This window comes from Macrobrachium rosenbergii, chromosome 52 (genome assembly GCF_040412425.1).
Source record: "Macrobrachium rosenbergii isolate ZJJX-2024 chromosome 52, ASM4041242v1, whole genome shotgun sequence".
In the NCBI taxonomy this organism is placed as follows: Eukaryota; Metazoa; Arthropoda; class Malacostraca; order Decapoda; family Palaemonidae; genus Macrobrachium; species Macrobrachium rosenbergii.
In genome coordinates, this window is record NC_089792.1 from 31,002,076 (window position 1) to 31,018,670 (window position 16,595).

At 36.8% G+C, this 16,595-nt stretch overlaps 1 protein-coding gene across 3 annotated transcripts in view; it reads left to right on the forward strand.

The window, feature by feature from the left end:
* The window catches only part of LOC136833787 (uncharacterized), an 821,801-nt gene that overhangs the window by 395,819 nt on the left and 409,387 nt on the right, over positions 1–16,595 (forward strand). The gene's annotated exons all lie outside the window — the stretch shown is intronic.

The window sequence follows — 16,595 nt, forward strand, 5'->3', positions numbered from 1 at the left end:
TATATATATATATATATATATATATATATATATATATATATATATATATATATTATATATATATAATTTATATATATATATGTCTGTAAATTTTCTTTCTCCTTGACATTTCCATGACTTTTTCATTCATTCTTACTTTTCTTTGCCACTTTTGCTGATAAAGCAGTCGTGTTCTTTCACATTTCCCACTGCAGCTGCTAATTTCCTTGTATTTATACAAAATGATGTACATAAACTCTTTGGTGCCATGATATCCTTATGAGGAAAGCAAATTTCTGTTTAGATAACCAGAATTCCTATCTTCGATTTCAAAGTTGACAAGTCTGTGCTTTGTGACTGTTTTCTGTTTATTTGGTATTCGTTTAAAATATTTTGGAGCTCATGTCTACGACAGTACTCTAGTTAGTTACTGTGCTTCTCGTCATTTGGTGATGATCATCTTCATGCGCTTTTAGTTTTCCCCAGTGACATTTCGGCACGTCATCTCATACGTTTCAGTAACTAACATCAGTGTCTCTTGATGTCTAAATGTCAAGTAGTTCTATTTTTCTTCAAAAGACTGTATTCCGCATCTCCAAAGTTGTCGAGTAATATTTATCAGGGATTATCTTACCAAAGATACAATTCCGTGGTAAGTTGTTGAATTGAAAGGCTGTATACTTCGAAGAATAGCTTGTATTTTATTCCTTTTATTCCACTTGGGTTTTTGCATGGTTAGATTTTGCAGACTTAGAATCGATATTGATAATTGATTTTGTCTCTTCAGTTTCCACATAAAGAAACTGATTTTAGGACAGTCAGATTGGCAATATTTAGTAGTGAATTGAGTGTGTGTAATTTTGTAGATGTGAATACACAAGTTTCAGATTATTTAGATCTGGCTTAGCTTTGTACTAGTTGACCAACCAGGTGCTGCCTGGGAAAACTCTGAATGACAACTGATAAACCTCTCTCTCTCTCTCTCTCTCTCTCTCTCTCTCTCTCTCTCTCCCAACACCCCTCTACACTCTCTCTCTCTTCCTCTCCCTTTCCTGCTAAGATAGTTGTTTCAGTTACACTGCCCAGCATTTTTGACATTTTATATTTCACCCCTTCTCATCCCCTTCCTATCAGTGCTGAACTTGGACTTAAAGGGCATTTGGAGTGTCACTATTCATCTCAGCGACTTCGAAAACTATGAATTAGACACTAATATCTGTCATTTTTAACATTTTGTTTTCACCCCTTCTCACCCCCTTCCTGTCGGGGCTGAACTTGAACTTAAAGGGCATTGGGAGTGTCACTGTTCATCTCTGTGACCTCGAAAACTATGGATGAGACACTAGTATCTGTTGTTTTCGGTTATTTTTACATCACACACTTCCCATCCTTTCTCACGCCCCCTTCCTTTTGGGGCTGAACTTGGATTTAAAGGGCATCGGGAGTGTCACTATTCTTCTCTGCGACCTTGAAAACTATGGATTAGAAATTATGGGTTAGACACTAATATCTGTCATTTTCGGTTATTTTTACATGTCACCCCCTTCCCACCCCTTCTCACCCCCCCCCCTTCCTGTCAGGGATGAACTTGGACTTAAAGGGCATCGGGAATGTCACTATTCATCTCGGCGACCTCGAAAACTATGGATTAGACACTAATATAAGTTGTTTTCAGTTAATTTTTACATGTCACCCTCTTCCCACCCCACCTCACCCCCCCTTCCAATCGGGGCTGAACTTGGGCTTAAAGGCCATCGGGAGAGTCACTATTCATCTCAGCGACCTCAAAAACTATGGATTAGACACTAATATCTGTCGCTTTTGGTTATTTTTACATGGTACCCCCTTCCCACCCCAACCCCCTTTGGCACCAGTGATGTCTTACTCACAAGTATTCTTTTCCAGATAGTAAGTCATATGTATACCAGGTTTGGTTGAAATTGCTCAATGTGTTTCAGAATTATGCTGGAACATACACACACACAAGTACATTCATACATACATATATACATACATACATACATACATACATACATTTTATATTTACAGGTATATAGATTGTGTATTTGCTCCGAAATTTTGTCTTCCTTAAGGGAACCTATTTTATGCTGATAAAAGCAGAGTAAAGAGAGGTTCTTCTCTCTTTACCTTGGTAAAACTTTGTTTAGGATTTCCGAAGGATTTTGCATTATTACATAACTGCGATGTATCGGATAAATGTCCTTCCCCTTGTATGAGTGCCTTCCTTTTTAGCTTTCATGAACTGACATGGCGCCAGTCAGGTTTTGACATTGCTATCTGTGATTAGTTAATCAGTCGTGTCTCTCCATCTATCCTGTCAATAAGCTGTTGACTGAAAGGAAATGGATCATTTGACATCCGTTTCCTAGCTATAAAAGCTTGATGAATTAAAGTTCGTACATCAGAATAGCATGCATTCCTTTTGTGCTCTGCGTTACCAAAGGAGAACGTGTTTGATACTGAATGTTTACACATGTAGACAGCAGTGGTCAGTTAATCCAAATTGGACCATCGGATTAAGGTATGCCTCCCATTATATCTTCCCAATATATAGCGTGTGAAAGCTGTTGGCCTCATAGTCAGTACTCAAAATGTAATTGATTCTTCGTGACCAATGTGATGTTATATTTAATTGCCCCTCATCTGCAAGCTCTCAATGATCTTCAGTTATGTTTCACGAAATAACTGAACCTACTCTGTGATAATCCTAATGAAGTGTTACATATTGATTGTATCCAAGTGTATTACTGTTATTGACCCTGCCATTGTTGTTGTTATGATTGTCGTGTGTCACAGCGTTGTTACGGAGTATTGTTTTTGTTCTGTTAGATGTTCTTGTAAGATTTGTTGTTATTTTTGTTGCTGTTATTATTGTTACTAATGTTACATTAACTTATTATATATTATTTATTCTTCTTCTGTTAACTTTGAATTTTTGGGGGGAATTTAATTATATCTGTTATTGGTAGCATCTATACACATTTTGGTAATATTTGATTGTTATTTTTGAGCAACGATTTTAATTGACTAAGACAAGCTTTATTAAATGCATTTATCGAGTTCCGTTTTAATTTAAAAGTGTTATTCTTTGTAAATGATTTTCGTTGTTTTGCACAAGTCGACCTTATACATTAACTCCGCTGTCTGTCACAGTGCCACTAATATATTTCTAAGGCCTGTTAATTGTGTTGTTATTTCATTTTGCGATGTATGATAATGCTGATCATATCATTATATAGTAATTTCCCTTTACGAAGAAACGATGTATTCATATTAATTGTTGCAATGTAATGTCAGTATGTCTGTCGAACCAGGGATGTGTTTGTCCCTTTTGTGATGTCTTACAAAACTCGTCTGTGTACAGATACGTTCACCGAGTCACTCGATTACCTACTCTTCCATTTTGCACTGAGACAGAGAATGTATTTTTATCCTCAGTGTCACACAGGCTGAGTATTCCATTGGCCTTGTCTATATTTACTTAGATTTACAATACCTGCACTGCATTTTTTTTGTTGCAGTTGTCATGCAAGAGCTGGCTGAAAGCAAGCACACCCGTTGCATTAGCAATATTATGTTTCTAGTTTGTTTCTCGTTTTATTCTTTGTACTTTTACACCAGGATTCGTAGTTGCCGTGCAGTGAGTGCATGCATAGTCAGCATTGCACAGTATTTTTAATAGTTTTTGCTTTTGTAATGGATGCGTCAGTAATACTGTCTTAGTAGAATGTTAACATTTATATATTTATTTATTTATTTAATTGTTATTTTCGTAAGGAAAAGGAGAGCTATGAAAATTTTGTACAAGCTCTACAAAATTCCAAACGCCCTAAAAGCATGAAGTAACTTCCTCGTCAACTCCATATACGTAATTATAATTTCATAGAGAGGATCTACGGCTAATAACTGCGCTCCCTCGCCTCTTTGTTTATGCTCCGCAGCAACCTTTGCCAAATCTCTCAGGCTCATTAAAATCCTATTTCGTTTTGATTGCCTCTGAGAGGATTCCGTCTTTCGGGATGATGGAAGGCGGACTCTCCTTTAGTTCTCCGCCTCTCTTTGTCTGAATTTTGGAGTGAAGAATCGGGCATCTGAACTTTCTGTAAATAGGCTACAGCCATGGAAAGTACTGGTAATATTAGTCACATTTCTTGACTCATTTAGAACTGAAAATGGAACAAGTTCAGGTCGATGAGTTAAACAGGTAAAATAGAAGAACCAAAGGGAACGGATGAAAAGTAAAAGGCAGGACCACTGCATTTAAGGGATTGGATGAAAATTAAGAGGCAGGAAGAACTGCATTGAAGGGAACGGATGAAAAGTAAAAGGTAGGAAGCACTGCATTCGGGTCTAAAGGACGTTGCAAAGAACTTTCAATGCTTTTTACAACGTGCCACAGAAGGCACACACTAAGGGGCACTAACCAGTTTCAGATAGTAGATCTGTAAAAATATTTATAGACATAAAGATTAAGTCAGCATAGTCGTCTATGAAACAACTTTTTCCGGCACGGGAGTTTAGCGCGTAGACCACTTGGTACTGGAATGCTGTCTAGGACCCAAGGGTACTTCACCAGTAACTAAATTATTATTATTATTTTGGGATGATCTTCCTTATCCTTATCCAGATAACTTCTATAGAATTTAGCATAAGCTAATCTGCGTGCTGCCTAGCGTAAACTTCCACATTTCCTCCGACTTCTTTCCGAAACACTGCATCATTTTCACCCAAACTTAACACGAAAACATTCTAGCGTTAAGAAGACTCAAGTTTGTAGATTTCGGCTTGTTCAAGCCGTTGCTCCCTTGACCAGGGTGTAATAATATAGGTCCACTGTTGTACCTCGGAGTATGCATATGAATACTGTATATGAATCTGTATATATGTATGTATGTATACACACACTGTAATAAGATTGTTCTTATTTATATATATATATATATATATATATATATATATATATATATATATATATATATATATATATATATATATATATATAAAGAACAATCTTTATTACATCTGAGTTTAGCATGGTAGCTTAGGTGAGCGCCATGACCCATGTGTCTACTTATTTTCATATTGATGTAAAGTAATTTTTATTAATATTTTAAGCATCTTTAGTTTATAAACTGTATAGGCCTACCACATCAGTTATCTGTCTAGCTTATGAAATCTAAATCTAACTTTCTCCTCGTTTGTTGATTTTTATCTGCTACGTGTAAATTTCCCATTTGTTTTATCCGTTATTACTTCTACTTCTGTCTTATCTGATTTTTTTTTTTGTGGAAGGCAGCAGGTCGAGCAAGTTGTCCGTCCTGCTTCTTCAGTCAGTCAAGGAAAAACTTTTCAGCTTTACATCTGGTCTTACAAATTTTGATTGTATGTCCTGTTAGTTTTTTCTTTATCGGATTTTCTTTTTCACAGTTCACATTTTTTTATTGTTTTGGAGTTAACGCCAGACCGTATTAACCGTCCGGTTCTCAGGAAGTTTTTATAAGATGAGGCTGCAAGCTCCATGCTCTTCTCTGCCCTGACTGCGACCGACCACTGTTGACCAGTGGCGATCATCTCATTCACTAATTGTGCCAACAGGCACAGTGGAGTTTCCACAAAAATTCCCTAAGTCGTTTCCCCTCCGTGAGATTAAACTCTGGTCCCTTCCTGTGTGAAGGAAGGCTGGAACTGATGACCTACCGAGGTCCAAAAATATGAGAATCAAGGAGATACGCAGAAAAATATGGAACCAGAGATGGTTGAGGCAAATAATGAGTAATGGAGCTTTCATTAATGTTATTAAGAATGTATATATTTCGATGGGTACCGATAACTATGGTAGACATGTTGGTTTCAGCTCTTGAAAGAAAAGACAGATATCCAAGACTGTTCATTGTATGCTCTTGCTTCCTTCCTTTTAAATGGTTGTGGCAATCTCTGATCATTTCATGTTATGAGCCGTCTGACTTGCTTTCGCCTACATCTCAACATTTTGCAGATGTTGCTTCCTTGTTAAAGTTCAGCGATGATGCTTTAAGAAAGTGTTTTTCGGTTTGCATTAGAAGGTTTTGTTATGCAGCTGTGATTATGAAGACTGTACGTCGATAGTATGATGTCTGAAAAATAAAGCCTTACTTGCGAGTTGCTGTTGATACCTTGGTAGACATAATATCTTTTCAACGTGAAAGCATTCATAAGAGAACTAGTAGAATTAATGAATTTCTATATTTTCTATTTTGGCTTTATACTCTTTATAATCTTGTTTCATACCATGACACAAGATGAAATTAACGTATCATAATTTTGAAAAGCTTCATTTCCTTGTTCCTTCCACATGGGTATGATTACAACCACGGGAAATCAACTTTACAGGACCAGTGATGCATATTGTTTTGTTTCACGGTAACTTTCCCTTGAGGTGAAAGTCTCATAACAACGGAAATGAAAATGAATTAGCATAACCATCCGTCTCCTTAGTGTGCTGTCGATTTTCGTCTTATTATTTGTTCATTTTGTTTCCATGGAGGGAATTTTCACACACACACAAACCTGCTGTTGAAGTTCTTGAAAACCGTCTTGGTACCAGATTTATAGTGAGTATAGGTCTTTTATTATTACAGAGAATACTTCCGTGAAATTCTTTGTAGAATATGAAAACATTCAGCTGAGTAAGTTTTGACAGAAAACCCAAGAATTCCAGAGAGTTCTTAAATATGGCAGATGTTTTCGACATTTGACCTTTTCTTGAACAACAGTTAGTCAGAAGAGAGCCTTTTCTCTGTGCTCAAAACTTTTATAGTTTTTAGATTTCAGTTATAAGCTATTCGCTTTGTATTTTAATTTCTCTTACTTCAAGAGTAAGTGTTGTCTTAGAACGCACTTTTGTGGTCGTTGGTGTTATCAGATGCATGACGTTGGAATTTTGTCTTTTCCCACCTATGAACACCACGGAAAGAATTCATGTCATTTGCTACAGTGCTTTACTTTATTCGGTAATACTGATGATCGCCCTTAAAGTATCTGATTTGATGCTTTAATTATTTTCTGTGGACAACAACCTTAATGTTATTTTTTTGAAGTGGATGGTTACAAATGCAGGGTTGCTATAATCCACTTGGGCTAGCGGATAAATAACGGATAAAAAAAAAAATACTACAAATGTAAAAGTATATAAAATGGTCCCTTTCCTCTTATCAGATTCACCAACCATTCCCTCCTCCCAGCGCCCCCTTTTTTTTTTTTCTCCAGCCAGCCGGTGCCATCTGTCATCCATTACGAGAAGCCTCAAGCCTGCCTCTGGTGGGAATCCATAATTGAAAAATCCCTTTTGAATTTATAAAGATTCTCTTCTCTCTCTCTCTCTCTCTCTCTCTCTCTCTCTCTCTCTCTCTCTCTCCACGAAGCCTTCCCTCACAAAAGCCTGACGTAAAAGCTCCTAATCTATAATTAAGGACACATCGACATTCTTTTGACACCCAGAGAATGAGGGAAAGGGAGAGTTGTGGGCACCAGATGACAGAGGAATAGTGGAATCGGAATTGTGGAGACGAGGATGAAAGACCTTGAATAGATGATCAGTGGCTGAAAATGGGAAGAAAAGTAACTGTGGATTTTAAAGTGGTTGTTGTTAGGTTTTTAGACGAATGTTATGGATATATCACCACTTTAGAAGCCAGATGACAAGTGCCACAAATTCTGATGTAGTGTTATAGGGACTATATTGTGGTTGCTTTTTTCCAAAAGCAGTCCAGGTAATGTATCCAAATAAACAAAATACGGGTCTTGCAACATCAAAAGAACAAACGACTGTTAAACAGCTACTGGGTTTTACTTCGTCACACTTGTACGTGTAACTTACTGTTGATTCTTGAAGACTGGTTGCTAAATCCTTTTCTGTTAATAGAATTAATAAGTGTAAATATATTTTGTTAAAATATATTTTAATATATTTTAACAAATTATATTTATCTTAGAGTGATAGGAAATTTAATTTATTTGTCACGAGAGTAATATTGGCACGTTTTCGTAAAAAAATATTTCCCTTTTAAAAGTAATAAAAATAAAAAGAGAATATAGTGAGAAAGAAACAACATGGGCTGCTTCACCAAGAGCATTTGGGGGGATATTTTATGGGTGTTCAGTGAGTGTGAGATCTGGTAACACAGATGAGATTTATCCTTCCCTCCATCTTGATGATGATGATACGGCTTTGTAACAGACATGAAGCATTTCGGTAATATCTTGAATTAATTAAATTTGGTCATCTGCTGACCCATGTCATTAGGGGAACGAGATCTTTGGAGGCGGAACTCGGTAACAGGCCTAGGGAAGCTGCCTGACCAGGACTATGTTCCTATCCCAGAATGGTAAATGAAATGACTGTGGTCCCCTAGGCGCACACACTCGCCCTTGTAATGTTCCCATATCTATTGAACTTTTCGTGGGAGGTGATGCTTCCCTCCAAACAATAACAATAGTCTTAAGGATGTCCGTCGCTTCCACAAGGACACGGCATCTGAAGGCAATGAACTAATGCTCTTCTTAATTCTTATCCGAAGAATTTCTGGGAGCTGACCTATCAGAGAATGTAGCAGATATACAGGCGTTGTTAAAGTGATATACGAATGTAGAATAAGCAAGTATGAATAAAAATGGAAATAGAAATATGTGAAAAAAAACAAGACCTTGGTGTTATACTTCAGAGGAGACAGTTTTCTACCATGTCGTCTGAAGCAGTTGCAAGCCGTGCTTTGAAATTTCGTGTCTGCCGACAAACGAAACTTGTCGTCATTTATGTGATGATTTGTGGTCGGGAGGCGGGGTTGCTGCCGCAGTTAAATTATGGCTAATTGATTGGGAATTTGTATTGTGACTTGTGTCCACTGGCTCATGTAAAACGCAACGTTATACAGCGTTATTTCGGGTGGTGACCATATAAGCCTACTTGTAGTTCTCCCAACTTGAGCTCTGCTTTAACCGCTTTTCATGGTCTGACCGCATCACTGGGTTGATTAACCTTGACTGAGGCTACGCCTAAGCATGGTTTCCTAGCTTGCCAGTTGTGATATTTCTCTCTGTGTTGTTATATTATTACTGTTGCTATTAATCATGTATTTTTCTTCTCAGGACATAGACCCTGAATAACTTCACAATTCTGAATGTAGAACCTCGAAATTGGCAGTACAATGCACTTATGATGAGTGAACGAAAGGTTCTAAATTATGGAAATTGAGTGAATATAGAGCCCGTCCCCTGCAAAAGACAGAATATTACATAACAGTCCAGCAAAAACCACAAAATGGAATGGTTTCAGATTTTTTTTTTTTTTTAGTGTACCTCTTGTCGAGCTCTAATGCACCTGAGTGAGGAGATTACTGTCTGTCCAGTAATTTAATTAACAGTAATGCGATAAACGCTGAAAATATCATTTCTGCCGGAACCTGACTTGACTTTTTTCTCCTCCCCAAAAAATCGCAAACTCTGGTGGTTGAGCTATGAAGAATATTTTTAGGAGGCCTTGAATTTCTTTATTTGTTATTTACTTATTTCATTTGTATATAACAGCGATTTTTGTTTTCCAGTTTTAAGACTGGTATGAATAATAATAATAATAATAATAATAATAATAATAATAATAATAATAATAATAATAATAATAATAAAAACTGGATGTTACGATAAAATATTAAAGGCTACTACGGCAAAATTCACGACGTTGTATCTTTCTTATACGACAGAGCTTACAAATATTAGAAATTTTCGTTTGGATATTTCCAGGTGGGAGGAAGTGGAAAGAATTCGAACCCTTTTTTCTAATTTTTTTGTGACATTGTCGTGCAACTTGAGTTATTCACGGCTGTCTGTCGCGTCGCAGTGCAACAGACGATTTCCACATCAGATCTCATTTGAGGGCGCAAGGGAGAGAGGTGTGTCCCTTTTGACCAAGGCGATGGCTCGCCTTTTCACACCGACGACCATGTAGAAATTGGAGTGATGCCACTTTTGCGATCCCCATCAACAACTGTTAAGCCAACTCTTCTTTCGGTGGAGCTGCTCCCAGTAATGGAATTCTCCTTCCCCAACTCTTCTTCTCTTCTCCTACTTGATTGCAGTTTAGTTGAAATTCGTGTTTTCACGGGATGCATTAACCTTTTTGATGATTTAAACAGGTAATCGCTTAGTTCGTTAAGTTGTAGTTTATCGGATATCTTATGAGGTGCATTTTTTTAGAGGGTTGAAGGTCAGGTTTGGTGAGCTTAGTTGGGGCGCCAGTTGATTTATAAAGTATATTTTATTAGAGAGTAAGTTTACCCGTTTTTCAGGATTCTGAGAGATAGGATAATCTTGGTGTCAGTAAGACTGAAAATAACATTCGTGCTACATAACGCTCGCCACTGATTCTCTCTACTATTTAATTACTTACTTGAATTGCTGGTTTTCAAAATTGAGAAACGATTTGAACACTGGGAACCATGGCTCCATACAGGCTTGATTTTGGTAAACGCAAAATATAAAGATATATATATAATAAGATATATATATAGAGATATATATATATATATATATATATATGTATATATATATATATATATATATATGTATGTATTATGTATGTATATATACAGTATTTTATATATATGTGTATATATATATCATATATATAATATTTATATATATAAATTTATATATTCACATATATATATATATATATATATAATGACTAAGATATATAACATCCAAAATGAACAATAGACAAGAAAAAATAAAAAAATATCATATATATACAAATATATACCCACATATCCCTTTAACTATACACAAACGTTCCATTACATCCCAACTTTTGGAACTTCGAAATATGGGTCAATTTGTCACCTTACGCATTTATCTGTTCAAAATTAACTTCGGAGGAAAAGGAGAAAATCGTTTGTATTTTGCCATTTATTCAGACAAAGGAACTCATCAGGATAATTAGCTTATATAGGTTTTAGATTACGCTGAACCTTCACTTTAACAAACACTGGGATGGCCCAAGTCGAAAAAGTTTACGAGGTCCTGGATTTCGCGTTACTTTTCTGCCTAGGATGGCACGCGAACTAACGTTTTTACCGATACGTGCAAAGTTTCTCTGTATTTATCAATGATGACCTGTAAACCACCAACTGAACACAATGATTTGAGAAACTTATAAAAAGGTCCATTCAACTTGTAAAACAAAAAGAATATGGTTGTTAGATTGTTAATTATGGTTTTCCACAATCACTAATAATAAGCCAGCCAACTGGAATTATTTATTGAACGTGGGAGAATTAACACCCTTTGAAGGTCTGTGTTCGTTCTGCCAATTGCATCTTAATTCATGAAACGGAGGCGTAGTATATTTTAACGGTTCTGCTGACATTGTCTTAGTGGTATTACATGATCTCACTAGTTTTTTTCAATTGTTGGAGGGAAGAATGTAAAATCGAGGATCCTTGGGTATTAAGGTGTCAGTAATTTCAGTTTACCATAATTACATACTTGATAAATTATCTATTATTTATATATATAATAGCTATATTGTGTATTAATAAAATGCTTGTCCACAGATTACTTTTTATGGACTTGCAGATACTTCCCTTAGGTCGTTTTTACAAATGCTAGTTCTCAAGGGACTTTTTTTTCAGACTTAAATTTATAAACCTATTTGTTCCATTTGGCCTGAGGGGTGACACATTTCATCGTTCAAAATATAGGTGGGGTGGCTGAAAGGAGAAACTTTATCACCATATGGTGTCGCTTTCATTGGTGATGATCCTAGACAGCAAAGAATTTTATCAGGTACATCATTACATTTTGGTCATCCTCATAATGATAATGGGTTTAGGTGCGTTCCTGTTTCTTATCCATAACGTTTGCTCTTTATTGCTAGGGTTATCCATTGCCATCAACTTCTGGATGGCCTTTCAGCGGACAACTCACCTGGTTTAGTGAGAATATGATTAGGCCAGTTGGCCTACATTTCAGTTACAGGAATTCTGCCCTGGGTTGGCTACTGTGGGATAACGTTTTACAAGGTGTATGATTGCTGGGTGATGGCCAGCATAAAGTAAAGAAAAGGAAAAAGTCTAAATACTTGAGAATTGAGGACTGAGTTGGTTTCCAGAACAAATACCAGTTCCTTTGCCTTGGTGGTTTCTTGGACAGTGACGAAAATTTTGTCTACATATCTGGCCACTGGTAGCTACTGAAATGGCACCTTTGGGAAGGAATCTCCGCCACAGTGACACCAGGAAGCCAGCCAAGAGATAGTGATACCACAGCCTTCAGAGACCCTTGAGGATCCTTTTGGGATGGGAGGTTTGGAATTACACCAGCCTGGTAAATGGTCAGTTTCTGGAGTAACATTAAACTTAGGTTTTCAGTAACATTACATGAGGAAGAAAGATTAAGCAACATGACAACTGGAACAAATTACTTGCTGTAGTGTTACATTCCTTAGGATACTTGGCAACTATAGATCTTGATATGGCAACTCACTCAGGCCCATAATATCCTAGTGACCTCCCCGACTTAAAAGTTGGCTAAAGCCCTAAACGACTTTTCTGCCTCTTACACCTCTTCAGGTTAATTTTTGAGTTATGTAATTTAGTTCTTAACACACTGAAAACCACCAAACTTTATGAAGACATGAGATCCCTTACCGTGGACTGCTTATTCACCAACATCCCTAGTCCAGAAACCCTGGACATCTTGGTAGAGTTCCCTTCGGCTCAGCACTCTGCTGAAGCCTGAGTGTCAATTGAGCCTCCGACCGCACAGAAGAAGAATTAGAGGAATTTATTTCAGGTGGTAGAAGATACGTAAGACACTCTTGTTATAATGCAAAACTGGATCCAAAGACTCCAAAAACCAATAATTCAACTCCCGACCAATCGAGAAAATAAACCCAGTGTTGTGCATGTATTCGCCATACGCCATTTCTCAGTGGGGCTGGCTGCAGGTGCCAGCCTTCTGTTGCAATTTCAACTGGTTGTGACCTACCATACTGGGTTAACTACCAAGTATAAAATTAACTATTTGAGGCCAACAGATGCATCAAGGGTATGTCTATGTGTGTGCGTGTGTGTGTGTGTGTGTGTTGGGGTGGGGGGTGGTGTGTGGAGCGTATGTATATAAGTTTCTGCATGAAGATTAGTAACGTCCGTTGATCTTTGAAGTCTTTATTGCTGTTTAATTTCTTATAACACAATATGCGTATATGATTACGTGTACGTGTATACTTTTTTTACATGAAAAGCAGTAGTGTAGTGATGGTTCTAGTGTTCGTATTTTTTTTTTATAAGAATTTTCTGTCAGGTCGAAATGTGGGCTGTATTTAATTCACTGTATAATAGTATAAAAAGAACACGCACGTTCTGACAAATGCAGGAGGCAAAAAAAAAACCTTCTTGTGTAGTTTTAGTAATTATATACTATTGTAACAATACAAAATTTTTTAGCTTTTGAGGGCTTTAACTTTCTCGTGCATTATCTTGCTATCAATCCTCCAAAAAGGGAAATTGCACATCCTCCATGTGACACAAGGTGTAAATTGTGTGTGTGTGTCTCTCTCTCTCTCTTATCTGTTAAAAAGGAAAAAGGAAACTTAGTGAGAAAAAAGTTCCTTATCTGAATGTGTTAAAAACTGGTAGCTTATACAAAAACCAAAGGCAGTGTGACGCAGCGAGCGAGCAATGCCTTGGAGACTCACCTCTTCTTTTTCCCAGCGAGAAAATGGAGGTCAACGGGTTAATGGTAACTTTATGTAGATTTTGTCTACCGTTATCTTGCGTAGGGTGTTTACAACATTTGTTGAAGCTGCTGTATATATTTTAATAAGAATACATAGAATTTAAGGTGATAGTTTTTCAAGACAAGCTACCAGCACGCTATATGTTAGTGTTTTGCATTGTTTTGGCCCTTACCTCCGATTTATAAATGCTTTTTCCCCCCATTTTAATGGACAGTATACTGTGATACCGAAGAGCAAGATGTATCTATTTACCCTCTCCATAGACGTGGAGGATGGTTGTTATCGTATGTTAACTTCGAAAATGCTGGTGTCGAAAAATGCAGTATAATTCTTGAGAATCTTGATGCTTTCATTTCAACTCGAGGAGATCAAGCAGTTAAATAAATCTCCACCCGCCTTTTTTGTGGAGAGATCCCATTACTATCTTCACCCCTAACAAAGAGCAATTACGGGTCTGCTTCTTATTCTGTTCACGCACTGAATTAATCTCTCTCTCTCTCTCTCTCTCTCTCTCTCTCTCTCTCTCTCTCTCTCGTCCATAATGAGTTCTTTAATAAACTTGAATATTCAGAACTAGTTTAAAAATGTATGTTAATTAAGGGAGTCAAACTAAGGATTTTACGGTTCTGTTTTTGATATTTGCTGATTTTTTTTTTTTTATTTTACTAATTCTGACGGGGAAGGGGTGATAATATAGGTAATTGAAGCTCCTCCCCAACCTCTTGGGTTTAATTTTTTAATCCTGCGCAAGGGCAAGAGGACCTTCCACCATAACCTTTATTTTTTGTACGAGGATGCCCTACTTACCGTGTGAGATATTAGTTTTTCAAATGCCGTGTCGACACTTTTATCTTCAATAATTTTTATAATATACGTCTTTCCTAGTATTTCCCAGCTTTCATTACCGTCGCCCCCTCATTTGTTTATATATTGTTTCCTCTGTACAACGACCATTTTTTTTGTTAGTATATTGTTGTCGTTCAGCCGAAATCGTGTATGATATTTATTGATAATTGGCTAGCATTCACAAGTTCTCGTCATTAATGAAGAACAAGGAATTTTATAGATTAGGTGTAATGTGTCGTAGCTTTTACTTGGTTCTTAAAAAAATAAGTTTTGCGTTGTCTTCAGAGTGGTCGAAATCATACTTAACTTTTTTTTTTTCGTTCCTCCTGAGATAGAGTATTGGTTGCTCCTCGGACGAACTATACCCAAGAGACCATGCGATGTATCATTGTTGTTCATACTGACAGTCAGGCGTCTTACTAACAGATTTCACTGTCATTCTGTTACGCAGTGTTCATAAAAAACCGACTAGATTGTTTGAAATTCAGTTAGGTGTATTAGTCAAGACTGATCGCCCATCTTAGAAATATTAGCAATCCGTTCGTCGAAAACATCTTTATCTGTGGAAATAACTGCTGTGGGAAGCATGGGATGACGAAACCTCTGCTCCGTAATTAACTTTTTTTTTTACACATGTTTGTTCACTGTTGTTATTGTCCTATTTTATATTCTTATTGCTATTCATCTTTATTTACGTATGATGATCTTTGGCAGGCGTATAATCTGTGCCCACTGAAGGGCGGTGTTTTTTGTCTTACCCTTGTCCTGTTGTCTATGCCCCTGCTGTGTTCTCAGTATGCCGCCATATTTTGTTCCCCTTTGAGTTTCATATAATCGCCAATGATGTTGTCATCGTCATTGTTATTTTTAAAAAGTAACAGAACACCGTTACTATCTCCTGCTTTGAACAATAGTCAGTAACGTTAGCCGTTCCACCGCTGCCATGTATGTATGCCATAGGCATTATTATTATTATTATATGAGATGGCATGGACCTGTCCTTCGCACAGCTCCTGAGAGAAACGCACTTTGTATCAGAGGGCTCCTTTGGCACCAAAAGTGGCTGTAGGACTCAGAGTTACTTGGATGAGAAGTATGAAAGGAAGGTTGGAAATGAGAATTGTGGAAGATGAGGACAGGAGAGAGATGAGGGCAATTTTAGAGGTTTTTATGTCATACACTCAGGGTTAATAGAGAGTACTCTATTAATCCTGGCGTCGCACAGCGTTGGAAGCGACGTTTTTTATCATTTTAGTTGTTGTTTTTAAGAGTATCCATTATTGTTGCAAATTGTAGCTGTACTGTATGTTAAGATGAAAAGCTATTATTGTTATTATTATTATTATTATTACAATTATTTTTTATCTTTTGTTGTTGTTACATGGAATTACAATATTTCTTTTTATTTTCATGGATTTTTCATTTTTTCTCTTACGCTTTATCTGCCACATTGGCATTGAGCTGATATTTAGAAGATTATTAATTATATATAAAACTAATTGTATCTTCTCTGAGTTGAAGGAAAGTATAACATTACTATCTGACTCATCATCTCCTTTCAACCTATCGTTCTCTTCCTTACCTTCGTCCACTTCTTCATCCCTCTCCTACCCATTCCATCCACGGACAAATGCCTGGATCCTGCCCACCCCGAAATCCGTGTGCCTCCGCCCACGTCTCCTGCCTGACCTTTCCCTTCGCTTTCACACCCCATGAATCACACTGGTCAGTCATTAACATATAGGGCGATGGTAATCTTGACTTGATCTCGTCAGCTCTTTTATGTTGCCTGGTAATTACATCAGAGATAGAAAGAAAAAGGTTTTTATTTCCAGTTTTCTGTCGATTATTTTATATGAATTTACTTTCATCTCTCTCTCTCTCTCTCTCTCTCTCTCTCTCTCTCTCTCTCTCTTCTCCATCTTTTATTATTATTATATATATATATATATTATATATATATATATATATATATATA